At 50.7% G+C, this 13,961-nt stretch overlaps 1 pseudogene across 4 annotated transcripts in view; it reads right to left on the reverse strand.

The window, feature by feature from the left end:
- Window positions 1-407: 407 nt before the first annotated feature.
- The window catches only part of LOC144130204 (protein Dr1 pseudogene), a 38,562-nt pseudogene continuing 25,008 nt past the window's right edge, over window positions 408-13,961 (reverse strand). For all 4 annotated transcript variants that reach the window (XR_013314008.1, XR_013314007.1, XR_013314005.1 and 1 more), the window contains one exon: window positions 408-1,159. The product of XR_013314008.1 is annotated as a protein Dr1 pseudogene, transcript variant X4 (transcript). The remainder of the gene's footprint in view (window positions 1,160-13,961) is intronic.

A 13,961-nucleotide genomic window follows, 5' to 3' on the forward strand; every position in this document is an offset into this window, starting at 1 on the left:
CTACGGCGTCTCTCATAGCCTGAGTTGTTTTGGGTCGTTAAACCCCCACAAATCATAAACCAAACCATAATTTCTGTGCCATTGTGAAACTTCTTGGTTTCTTCCCGTTTTTTGTGCTTTCTTTTTTTCTCTCGCTACAAAAAGTCATTTTCCGGTCGAGAGTTGCTGTTGACTGACAGGATTCGCGTGGCAAGCCACAGTCATGGCTTAGGCGAGCCTGACTTCTGTAGTTGTACATTTGTGAATAAATTATTATTATTATTATTAGTAGTAGTAGTAGTAGTAGTAGTAGTAGTAGTAGTAGTAATATTATTATTATTATTTCTTATTTCTGCATGTTATGCACAGAAACAGATTGTGTAAAAAACTGCAGCTATTCGACTGCACAAGGAAATGAAAGCGCAGGATTCAAGCTCAAGGTGTCTTTAATCAACGACCCCCTCTGCGTCAGAGTGGCCCTGCATGGAGAACGCCAGAGATCGCCGCCAAGCACGGACACGGGGAGAAACAGCTTCCGCCACGGTGCTTTGAGGTAGGCAGGTCATCAGTGCCCCTCCTCGTATTGCCCACCGAGGCTACGCATAACCTGCTGCTGCTGCTCCGCCAGCGCCCACTCCTGCTGCGCCAGCCGCTGACGCGCCTCAGCGAAGAGCTCCTGCTGTTGCCGCAGCAGCTGTTCGTCGGGAATGCCGAGGTTCTTGAGGCCCGTGCTCAGGCGCCTACGCTTGGCCGCCACCGCCGTGCAGTCCTTGAGCACCGCCTCCAGATCCTGGCGGTAGGTGCCGAAGCCCATGCTGTCCAGCGCGCCCAGCACGTGGCCCGGGGAGATGACCTTCTTGTCCTGCCGGCTGCATATCCTGTTGGCCTCGGCCGAGAGGCGTTGGATGAACTCCGTGCAGCAAGCCCCGATGAGCTCGCGAGCTTCGTTGGCTACGTGCAGGTTGGGAAAGGACTCCCTGATCATTTTCTTCATGGTCCCGCGTGGGATGCTGAACTCCCAGCTAATGAAGCTGATTGGTTCTTTAGTAGGAGCCATCTCTTGAATCCGCCTTGAATCTGTCGAGGCCTAGCAGTTCCAGGGGACGTCTTCACCGCTACTGCTTTAAGAACCCGCGCTGTGCTTCCAAAGCAGGAAGTACTGGACAATCAGTAGAGGAAACTGAAAAAAATGACCCAACAGAGGTGCTGAGTCCTGAGGAAGTTTGTTCAAGAAAATGAACATTATCACACTTCCTGATATTTTTAAACAATGCTCATTAAGCGATATGCTAACGAAATTAAACAGACTAAAAAATTTAGGTGATCATGGCAAGCCTGACTCGTAAACGACACGCATGTAATACTCGCAGTACTGAACTCTAGAAAATACCTCGAGCACGAGCCAACTATCGTTGCCAAATGCCACACAATATGCTCCATCGCTTCTAAACAAGGGAAGTGTTTCATAGCCACAATATTGTTTTTGCAAAATGTATTGTAACCTCGTACCAACACTTTTATTCCTTTTTTTTCACTTCCACCTTAGCCTTATACTTCATCAAACTCTTTGCTTATCTTGTAATTATCCTTGCTCATCTCTTGATTTTGTACCAGATCTTTCCATGTTTGATACGTTGTTTTTGTGTCCTCAATTGTTGCCAATGCCATGTTTAGGGGCCGTGCACCACGTCAAGCCTGTTTAAAGGCTTTTTCTTCACGGCCCTTATGGTTTATGGGGGTTTAACGTCCCAAAGCGACTCAGGCTATGAAAGACGCCTTAGTGAAGGGCTTCGGGAATTTCGACCACCTGGGGTTTTTTACCGTGCAGTGACATCGCACAGTACACGGGCCTCTAGAATTTCGCCTCCATCGAAATTCGACCGCCGCGGCCGGGATTGAACCCGCCTCTTTCGGGCCAGCAGCCGAGCGCCATAACCACTCAGCCACCACGGCGACTTCACGGTCCTTAGCATCTGTAATGTTGATGTTGGAATAAAAAAATTGGAAGTGGCTTAGCTCAGCTATGCCAGGATATACGTAGCGAGAGCTGCATTTCCCCCTTTGTTACGCATGTTGTCGAGCTTGTTGTTGAGACTAAAATGTTAAGCATTGAAGAAGTATTCGGTAAAACATATTGTTTATTTATTCAATTCTTTTGACAGAGGTAAACAGTGCCCGATGATCGGTAAAGCAACACGCAGTTGTCTCAGTGCTGCGTACACAGTACTGATACCCACCCAATGGAGACTGACACCCGAACCGCAGCCACAAGGGAAGGAAAATGAAATGGAAATTGGTTTTAAGGAAAGGAAATTACACATGTCTCGCAGACGTCACGGTGGCATCGCATGCGCAGGTCATCAAAGTGGGGTATGCCGTGGTTGCTCAGTGGTTAGCGCGCTCGGCTACTGATCCGGAGTTCCCGGGTTCGAACCCGACAGCGGCGGCTGCGTTTCGATGGAGGCGAAACGCTAAGGCGCCCGTGTGCTGTGCGATGTCACTGACATTAAAGATCCCCAGGTGGTCGAAATTATTCCGGAGCCCACCGCTATGGCACATCTCTCCCTTCTTTCACTCCTTCCTTTTACCCTTCTCTTGCCGGGCGGTTCAAGTGTCCGCCGATATGAGACAGACACTACGCCATTTCCTTTCCCCCAAAGCCAAATTTCGGTATCGATGGCAAATACCAGGGCTAGAAAAAACCTTTTCCTTTCTTTTTTTACTATTTAAAAAAAACCACTTACTTCTACTAAAACGCCAGTGAACTTTGATGCGTTCAGCGGAACAGTAAGTGTGATCCATGCGACGCCTGCCATGGAGACAGGCACCCGAACCGCGGCAGTAAGGGAAGGAAATTGTAATGAAAATTGGTTTTAAGGAAAAGAAATTACGCATGTCTCGCCTGTCTCATATATCTCAGTGGACACCAGAACCGCACCGTAAGGGAAGGAAAGTGAAATGAAAGTTGGTTTTAAGGAAAGGAAATTATGCCTCTCTCACATATCTCAGTGGACACCCGAACCACGCCGTAAGTAAAGGAATCGTCATGCGCCGCGCAAGTTCTGCTCCTCTCTGCTTTCGCGCATGCGCACTATCGTCCTCGCAGGCTCACGGCGAAATGCTCGACTGGGTAACGTAGTGTAGCTCTAACTACAAAATAAAATGAACTGAAATGATCACCCCTATAAACACGCACACCAAGCTCTCATCAATATCTTTTATATGAAAGGAACAATCGATGGTGTAATGTGATAATTGATGGATGCTCCGCTTGATTTTATTCCATCCCCCAAATCAATGATATTGCTGTTAACAAGGAAGGCATTCTGAACGTTATAGTCAACCTGGATACAAAACTGTGCGAGGCATGACTATGCAGTACTCTATTCTTGTACGGTACTCGTTGTGGACATACAGTACATGGCTGCAATTACTAAAATATCCGTAGCTTCAGGCAGAATCCGTGCATACCATAAACTTGTGAAAGTCGTACTGTTAGATAAATTTAATGACAACCAATACCTATACCACCATATATCATTTCTTTAACTCCATATCCATGCAAGATTCCAGGGCACATTATATACAAGAGCGTCATGTAGTTTCCTAAACGTAATAACATTCTCTATTTTCAGTGCGGTGCGAGGGCAACAACCCTGAAAACGGCTTCGAAAGAGCCTGCGCCCCTACATATAATGCCAAGGCGAAACACTTCAAAATTCATTTCACAACAGACTGACACAAGATAGCTTCAAACACGAATATATATCATTTTCTCCAACTCTCATAATTATAAGGATACATAATAAAGCCAGACCCCGCTATAACGAAGCGCGTTATAACAAAATAATGACTATAACAAATAAATAGCTATTTCTCTTCGAAGCCCCCACAGAAGCGTATGTATCTGATAAGTATGTTTTACGAAGGAAGATATCCTAAAAAGAGATATAACGCCCCCCAAAGCAGCACCCGCTCGCCATTTCGGGATGAATATATCGATTTGTAACGGTGCACAACCGTTCTATACCGAATCGATGCAGGACAGTGGAATCGTCGCGCATAACCCGCTCTGGTCAGCACCAAAAAAGCCATGCCAAAAACTTTTTCCACCTCAAACGGGGCCCGCAAGGAGCAATTGTGCGGAAGATTCAATGTTTTACCGCCGCCGCATCCACATGCGCCGACACTCGAGCAACTCGGTCAGGTGCGCCGCTGAACGATGTCAGGCAGCTCGAGTTGAGTTGTATGCTACAGGTGGGATTAGCCTTGCTTATATCTTCCGGCAATTTCTCCTCCGTAGCGTCACTTATATGTTAATAATGACATAAAACCTGTCGGATCTGCCCCGCTATGCACACATTCATTTATGATAGTGCATATTCCACTCCCGCAGTCACCATCGACTCGCACCGCCCGTTGCGTCCCGACAATTTGCCAGAGCCACTGGAGTTTCACTGCTTGTCGCTGTCCTAGCTACACGCGAACCGCGGCGAGCGATCTGTATTTCTCTGTAGTCACATACAATTCAACAACGAAGTGGATTTTTCCCTTACAAAGGGCCCCCTTCCAGCCAATGGCGTCGGCCGATTCTCATGACCCTGCCAGAGTTACACTGCAGGGAGGGGACTATCCCCGACTTTGGAGGGAAACATATTGACTAGCGCAAACACAGACAGGGACCAAAGTAAGAGTAAGAGATAGGACACACGCTTAGGGAGGGGACTATACCCTTTAACTGGCACTCCCTGCATTGTCACGCTAACAGGATGAATAGCATCGGCCGACGCCGCTGGCTGGAAGCAGTGTTGGCGGTAACGCGTTACAAGTAACTGCGTTACCGGTAACGCGTTCCTTTTTTCGCTAACTTAGTAACGTATTCGATACCATTTGGGAACTGTGACGGGTAACATACTTTATTAATAATTAATAATTGGTTTTTTGGGAAAGGGAATGGCGCAGTATCTGTCTCATATATCGTTGGACACCTGAACCGGGCCGTAAGGGAAGGAATAAAGGAGGGAGTGAAAAAGAAAGGAGGAAAGAGGTGCCGTAGTGGAGGGCTCCGGAATAATTTCGACAACCTGGGGATCTTTAACGTGCACTGACATCGCATAGCACACGGGCGCCTTCGCGTTCTGCCTCCCCAAAAACGCAGCCGGGAACTCCGGATTATCCCGGGTTCGAACCCGACCGCGGCGGCTGCGTTTTTATGGAGGCAAAACATTAAGGCTCCCGTGTGCTGTGCGATGTCAGTGCACGTTAAAGATCCCCAAGTGTTCGAAATTATTCCGTAACCCTCCACTACGGCACCTCTTTCTGCCTTTCTTCTTGCACTCCCTTGTTTATACCTTCCCTTACGGCGCGGTTCAGGTGTCCAACGATATATGAGACAGATACTGCGCCATTTCCTTTCCCCCCAAAAACATTATTATTATTAACTCCGGATCAATAGCCGAACGCACTACCCACTGAGCCACCGCGGCGAGTAAATGGTAACGTACTTTCGTTAACATTTTTCGGTACTGTGAGGTGTTACGTTACTAGTTACTTTCGTTACGGTTGTTCCCCACTCCGCCCCCTTTTTTAAGAAAAAAAGCGCAGAGCGTCTAAATTGATGTTGCAAATAAACAGATGCTCTCGACGACCTTTGTTGCGGCTCGCATGCATGCCAGAAAACACCTGCTGTTGACGACGCACCTAACTAAAAAAAAAGACAGAATAGCCACAAAGCACGAAACACGTGCACAAACACGCATCATTACATTCCCGGAGGAAGTGGCTCTCGCACTAGCAGCCGAGGATCCAGCGTCCCGAGTCATTATCAACGACTCAAGGGGAGCTTGCCGCAATTTTGAACAGCGACGAGGTTCCAGATCGTGCATTCGAAATTTGACATAGATGTGAGTACCAGGGTTTCCAACCAGGCGCACAATCATCTGGGCCCCAGCACATGCGGGTATAGAGTGGAATAAGGTAGCGCACGCTGCCGGCCGCGCGCTTGAGCAATTAGCAACGCCTCTACCGCTGCCTGATCCGGCTCCTGATTTCAATCCGGTTCTTACTTTTCGGGAGATCGCTCTCCAGTATGAAACTTATCACGGCCGATACCCACCCCCTGTAAAGGCCTCGAGAAGGCGGAGGAGCGTTGGTTTCGCCTCTATGCCAACACGGTAATGTGCCCCGCAGTGCTCAAAGATTTCAATCCGGCCTTTTTCGGGCGAGTGTCCACACTGTGAGGAAGTGTTTGTGGACACGTACCACATAGTGCGGGCATGCCCTGCCAATCCTGCTTCCCACCCCAACCCACCCGAGAGAACTGGGAGGCTGCCCTGCTCGGCTGCTCAACTCTCCAGGACCAGCGAGTCCTGCTGACAATTAAGCGCTCAGGCCGCCGCGGAAGCAACAGGGGCCCCGGACTAGGGATCTCTCCTAGTGATTGTGAGAGCCGGGCCCTTCAGGCCCGGTGCAAGCAATACCTCTTTGTAAATAATACAAATAAATGTTTTACACCACCACCACCACCGCGGCGACGCACGAGCCATAAGCCACGAGGCTGCAGCCGACGACGACGAAGCTCTGCTGAGCTCCCGTTGCCGCCGACGCTGCCTCCTTTCCACTACCGACGAGGAAGAAGACGTGCAGCTCAATGCTCCTCCTCCAGACATTCCGCCGACACAGGAGAACGCTGGTCCTCTGACAGGGACGCCTGTGGAGGACTAATCTTCTGACTGGACTCTATCTGACGCACAGCAAACAGAAACGACTGGCCAGAAGTAAGCCAGTCACGGTGTCGGGACTCACAACCAAACCCTCATCTGCGCTATCTATATCCACCTCTTCGAGGTCTCCGCCTCGCCGTGACCGTCATCGCCATCCCCTGCTACCCAAGCAGGACTGCAAAAATATTCTCCGCCCCAAGAACAGCCTTCCTCTGAAGAATTTTCACCCCCCCCCCCCCCGAGATCTCCATTGCAGCTGCCTAAGCCCACCGCGACCCCATAAATATGAGCTCCCTCAGGGTGCGCATTCACCAGGGCTGCAACATCATTATCACCAGCACCTCCGATCTTGATACGGCCAATAAAGTCCGTCAAATAGACAGCCTTACGCCCGCCTCCAAGGCATGTGCCGAGGCTGCCTACGTGGCACGCCCGGAGACCGTTTCCAAGGGCGTTATTCATTGCCTTACCACCAACACCTCTCAGTAACCGAGCTTATGCGTGGCCTCTGGACCCCCTATCCCGGCGTGAAAGCCCTCCAGGCTCGCATGCTGGGCGCCTTACTTTCAACACCCGTAATGTTCCGCGGGCGGTAATCTACTGTGGAGGTGAATTGCCCTGCTACCTATTCAAGGCGACCAACCAAGTATGTCAAGTCTGCCACCAATTGGCCCGCCGTTCCGGCGTCTGCCCCACACCGAACATCTCTGTCTGCCACACCTTTGGCGCTCTCAACCCAACCTCTGGACATCCCTGCATGCCGAGGTGCGCATCCTGCGGGGAAGCTCACCTCACTTGCGCACGGGAATTCCGCCAACACCTGGTTCCAAACGCGACCCAGAAAGCACGTACGTCAACACCCAAGACTCGAGTGGGTCGCCCAAGATCGCTCACGCAAACCCTTCAACAGACCACTGACAACCCCGCAGCCGACTCCCATCTCCTCCACCTCTGGGAGGCCCATAATGGCCTGCTGAATAGATGGCGCCGACAATGACATAATCGTACCCTCAAAAAGCGCATAGCGCAGCTTACCTTACATGCGCAGGACTACGCAACGCAGCTCTCCATCCAAAACTGGAACAAATTTTGCGACTTCCTCTGTGGCACCCTGAGTGCTTCCAAACCATGGGCCATAGTGCGCAGCCTTCTACATCGTGAAGCAACAAAGGCGTCTACCAATAGCACCTTGCAAAAAGTAGGCCATCAATTCACCGTCACTGACCAAGAACTTCTGGACCCTCTCCGCTCCCAATATTTCGGCGTTAGACAGCCACATACCTCAATTACCACTTACACTGCTGGCCACACCAACCCGGAACTCGACGCGTCCATCCCTTATGAATCAAAACGCAATGCTACGCAACCTCTCCAATAATTCCCTTCAAAGTACTTATCCAATTCATCAATGATGAGCTGTGGACCCAAGGCAAAATACCCCCTCAATGTAAACATGCAGAAGTTATACTCATCCACAAACCCAACAAGCCACCCTCCCTCTCTGCTCTCAGGCCCATATCGCTCACTTCGTGCTTGGGCAAGCTATACGAGAGAGTCATCCAGACACGCCTGCATAACTATATTGAACATCATAATCTGTTTCCCCCTTTTATGCTCGGCTTTCGACCAGGTCTTTCTGCACAAGACGTCTTCCTTCTTATCAAACACGAAGTCCGCACGGCGATACCTCCCGGCGGAGAGTACCTTCTTCTAACGCGACATTATGGGCAATGCTAGAGGGCCTAAATCAGATATACTGCGGATCTCTCGTAGGTGCCCAGAAAAGTTTTCGGGACACGAAAATTGCAGCAAAGCCTAATTACTCCGCAGCGTAAGCATGCAGCCATGAACCGAAGGGTGTACTTGCACCCCTTAGTGCCTGGCTGCGCTTCCAGCCAGCGAGGAAATTCACGTTTTTCATGATTTCAACGTTCCGAAAACTTTTGTGGGCACCAGTACGTTCCAATATATCTCCAACTTCCTCACTGCCCGCACAGCCACGATAAGCATTGAATCTACTATATCGGCTCCCTCCCAAACTTCGGACAAGGGCACTCGACAAGGTGCTGTCCTAATACCACTGCTATTCAATATAGCCATGGCCCCTCTCTCACCCACAAGCTCTCTACACTCTCCGACATCAGATATACCATCTGTGCGGTTGACGTCACAATCTGGTCAACCCCAGGATCCCTCACCGCCAATGAGCAGGCCCTACAAACAGCCATCTCTGTGGTTGAAAATTTTCTTCAGACCAGCGGTGTGCAATGTGCACCGGGCAAATCGGAAATCATCTGTATTCATGGTCCCCGCTATCGTTCCCCGGCCCAATCATGCTCGAAATTCACAACCACAATATAGAAGAAAAATCACTCATCCGAGTGCTTGGCCTCTGGGTCCAACATGACGGCAAGCCTACCCACACCATTGCCACTCTACTCACGTCGTGCTCAATATCGCCTGTATAGTACGACGTATCGCTGGACATCGCAAGGGCGTGCGCGAGGACACCATTCACGGCCCTGGCCATGAATCGAATTCACTATGGTCTCCCATACCACAATACTGACCGCATCACCAAAAGTAGGATCGATATCCTTATCCGTTACCCTCTTTGAAAGCTCTGGGCCTCCCCATGTGTACATCCACCTCTAGATTGCTTGCACTTGGGGTTTACAACACGTTAGCTGAAATCCAGGAGGATGTTCTGAACTCCCAACAGACTCCTCTCCTCACCACCTCGGCGGGTAGGACTATCCTTTCAAGAACAGGAGACCCGCAAGCCACCGGGACCATGGTCCTGACCAGAATTCTTTCCAACGCTATTCGCTCCCGCCTTTACATGGACCCTATTCCTCGCAGCCTCCATAGGCAATACGGCCAAGGCACGTCCTCGGCTAGGTATGTGGATGTGACCTCCTATGCACAGCCCCACACATATGCCTGCGCTGCTGTCAACCACGCCAACACGTCTTATCTTGTAGCGTCCTTCACGGCACCGGATCCGCCGGCCACAGAACCCATTGCAACAGCCATCCCCATCAAAATAACCGACACCCAACACCACGGCACCCACATTTTTACAGACTCGCAAGCCGCCTGCAGAGCCTGTACGAGTGGGCGTGTCCTGCGCACGGCTTTCCGCGTTCTGGGCGGCCATCTTCAATATGACCATGTCATCACCTGGGTCCCAGGACATGCAGCTCTCGATGGCTTATTAGGAGAGATGCCCTAGCTAGAGATTACACCAACCGACCGGGGCACACTGACTCGACTCTCTGCGCCCTCTCAGCCCATTTTTCAACCCGCCTAGAGACCTCACGCCTAAATGGCATCTCTACCCTCGCCACATAACAAACTTTCCCCGGCTAAGACGCATCCAAACACTCACTTTCCCCAATCTCCACCACTTACACCACAGTCACTAGACATTATACGCAGATACATGTCCTTGGTGTGGCGAATTCCCACATTCACGCGCATTACATGGACATGCTTAGTTAAACCGAACCACTTAAAGCCGCCCAGCGTGGCGCTGGAGCAGTGGGAGGTAACGCTGGCCAGCGGCACCCTGTAAGACCAGGAGTCGCCATCGCCAAAGCGTCGGCGGAAGACACTGGAGTATTGGACTGAGGACCCCACCCACGGTTCGCTCTGGTCTCTTTTTTACAAATATATGTTTATTCTCTCTCTCTCTAGTCCTTCGCAACCTGGTGCCGATGTTATTTTGTAGATTTGGCTTGGATTGCTAAGTTGTTTTGTTGCTCTTGAGGAAAGTCTACCATTAAGGAAGTCTCGGCAGGCCTGTTGAGAGTCTGTTATAACATAGGCGGACTCTCCATTTTAGTCTATGTTTGATGGTGATGGGTACTGCCAGAGCCCTTGCAGGGGCGCGGAGTGGTGTCTGGATAGCGGGTTTTAGTTGATGGTCAGTTGCAGCCATTGAGGACCTGCCCGGCGTGGGGTACGCCCTAATGTCCACATATACGGCTTCACCGTCTGTTTCTAGTTTTCTTCTGAAGTGCCTTTGCTCCCACCTGTCGCCTGCCTTGCTGATGAGCATGATGCATATGACGCGTCGCAGGAATGGGCTAACGGTGATCTTTTCTCGGGTTTGGATCTGAAGAAATGTTTCACTATCTCTTGCCTCCAGCTCCTGCAATATTATTTCTTTAAACAGGGTCGTCCTTCCCACCAGGGACTCCGCAACAGGCGGAGGGGGGAGGGGGGCGGTCACCTCTCACTGTCCACCTGCTTGCACTCAGGTCAGATTCCCGACAAAAGTTTCAAGTCTATGACGTTATCAATGTAAAGCAGAGTGGGGCTGAGTTTCCTGGCACCATTGCCAGTTGTAAAGAATTTCGTTTGAGTAACAACCTATCATGCCCTAAAAGAAGTCATCGATTGATTGACTCGGTTCATGACCATGATTAGCAGAATTGAAGGACTATATACGCAGTTTTTTATGCACTCGATCACTACTCGTGCGTACATTGTTATAAAGCTGCCCATTTCACTTTGTTTTAAACGCATGCATTAAAAAATATATATCTGAACAGTGAAAAATAACAACAAATATCAACAAAAAATTGAAGGGGACACTTGAGCTCCGCCTTAAGGGTATGGCGCGATAGCGTAATGGGTTAATTCCCATATATGCGGAATTGGTCCGTCCCCACTATAGGTTCATAGATCCCATATTGAGCCCTCGTACCACTTCTGGCGCAGTGGTGCAGCAGTCAAGCGATAAGCCTCTGCCCTGCGATGGCAGCTGCTGCCACTGGAGGGCCTTGTGCGATCCAGGTTGTTCTTCCCGATCGACGAATCTTTAATTTCACTGCCGCCTGCCGCGGTGGGCAGTTTGGTCACAATCCGATGGGCAGATTGTGATGACGCCGCAAGGTCACGTGACCTAGGTGGCTCACCTGCCTCCTAGTTTGCTTCTCTGAGGACTTTTATAGATTTTTCTCTCCGGGCCAACCACGACGCCGACGACAACGCCGGATTTAGGCGCAACAAGCTCCTTAGCGCGGTCGCGTTAAGGTAATAGATTTATCATTAAAATAATGTAAAAAATAACAAAGCAAGCTCGGAGTATTGGCCCCTCTCAAAAAAGTTCCGGCCTCCCTCCTTTCCGCGTGTGTTGTTAAACGCAGTTGTTCTTAGAACCCAGCTCTTAGGCTCTCGTTGCTGCGTTCCGAGTCGTAGTCAGCGCCGTCGTATTAGCAGGTAGTAGCACAGCGAAACGCTACCAACGCTAACTGCCACGACGAGAGTGGCGCAATGGACAACCGAAAGGTGGCTGCCATGGGAAAATCCTGGACGGTGGCTAATAGGGTGCATCAATGCAGCTTCCCTACCAAAGGACGCTGCATCGAGGCACCCTGGTGGATAGCAGCGTAACACACCACCTGCCATCGGTGGCAGCAAACGTGAGAAGAGCTCTGCCAAAATTTCGCTTTACCGACTATTGTATACGTGTGATAGTTTTATCGTAATTGTCTGTTTTTTTTTACAGTTACACATGTTAAGCGTTTGTTTTCTGGGCTTAATTCGGTTCTTTGCCGTATTGCGCAATCGGAGGCTGATTTTTGTTGAAAGAGGGGGCACGGCGAGAGCGAGGCAAATCGCAAGACGTGGCTGGCTGCCATGAGAGCCGCGTTCCGTTCCGTGGTGTACGCTTGGAAGGAGCAGAGTGTGCCGAGAGCGCAGGACTCCGTCACCCAGAGTGCGGTTACCGCGAAAGCAGAAAGGCATAGTAATGCGCAAACGGAGTATGTATGCCAAAGAAACCACCCTCTGGGTGGTAGCCGTGGAAGGAAGATATTGTCACGAGGTGGTGACGGGAACTCCGCCGGGGTCACGTAGCACCGACTGGGGTCCGGTCTTGAGGAAGGCACAGAGCAGCTCGTAAGAGAATACTTTAATAGGCTGGCTTACGCCCACTAAGAACAGCTCTGAAAACTCAGCGGCGGCGATAGCAGCGAACGTGCTCGGCGGTCGTCGACTAACAGAATGCCCGCCGCTCTTAGCCGTGCTCGATTTTAAAGGCGGCAAGGAAAGTTCCAGAACATAGTAGGCACACTTGCGCGAGGCTAGGAAAAATCGAGATAACTCTGGTCGCGTCTCGCGTCCCAGAAAATTGATAATGCGGCGTGCCTGCCGCGATAAGAAGATCAGACAAAAAGCAAGCTTCGCGGCATTACTCCCCCCTTAAAGAAGCATCGACCCGATGCTTAAAAACAGGGATAACGGACATAAAGATACAGAGCATACAAAATAAATACTCATAATGTAAACACAAAGAGTCATTAGCGCGAATAGTAAGGCTTCAGACGGGCGACGTGGACAACTTATGAGCGTGTGCGGCGTCTCTGGGATGCTGTAACTCCGTCAGGGACGACTTCATAGTCCAGATTACCCAGTCTGCGAAGAATCCTGTACGGGCCGAAATAGCGGCGCAGAAGTTTTTCACTCAGTCCGCGGCGGCGAATCGGCGTCCAAACCCAAACTCTATCGCCTGGCTTGTATTGCACTGCGCGTCTTCGAAGATTGTAGCGTCGGGCGTCGGTGCGCTGCTGGTCTTGTATTCTCTCACGGGCAAGTCGTCGAGCTTGTTCTGCGCGCTGCAGGTAGGCGGCGACGTCGAGGTTACTTTCGTCGGTAACGTCGGGCAGCATGGCGTCGAGTTTGGTCGTGGCCTCCCTCCCGTGGAGCTGCTGGCCCGAAAGACGCGGGTTCGATCCCGGCCGCGGCGGCCGAATTTCGATGGAGGCGAAATTCTAGAGGCCCGTGTACTGTGCGATGTCAGTGCACGTTAAAGAACCCCAGGTGGTCGAAATTTCCGGAGCCCTTCACTACGGCGTCCCTCATAGCCTGAGTCGCTTTGGGACGTTAAACCCCTATAAACCAAACTAAATGGTGTCATTTGGGTGGTCTCTTGCACAGCGGTGTTGTAGGCAAACACCACATAGGGAAGAATGACGTCCCATGTCTTGTGTTCTGCGTCTACGTACATAGAAAGCATATCGGCGATGGTCTTGTTGAGGCGTTCTGTAAGCCCGTTTGTCTGCGGATGGTACGCAGTTGTTCTCCGGTGACTTGTATGGCTGTGCTGCAGAATGGCCTGGGTTAGCTCCGCCGTGAACGCTGTCCCCCTGTCTGTTATCAGTATTTCGGGGGCGCCGTGTCGTAAAAGAATGGATTCGACGAAGAATTTGGCGACTTCTGCTGCTGTGCCGTTCGGGAGGGCCTTTGCTT

Source organism: Amblyomma americanum, chromosome 4, assembly GCF_052857255.1.
Source record: "Amblyomma americanum isolate KBUSLIRL-KWMA chromosome 4, ASM5285725v1, whole genome shotgun sequence".
NCBI classification, from domain to species: domain Eukaryota; kingdom Metazoa; phylum Arthropoda; class Arachnida; order Ixodida; family Ixodidae; genus Amblyomma; species Amblyomma americanum.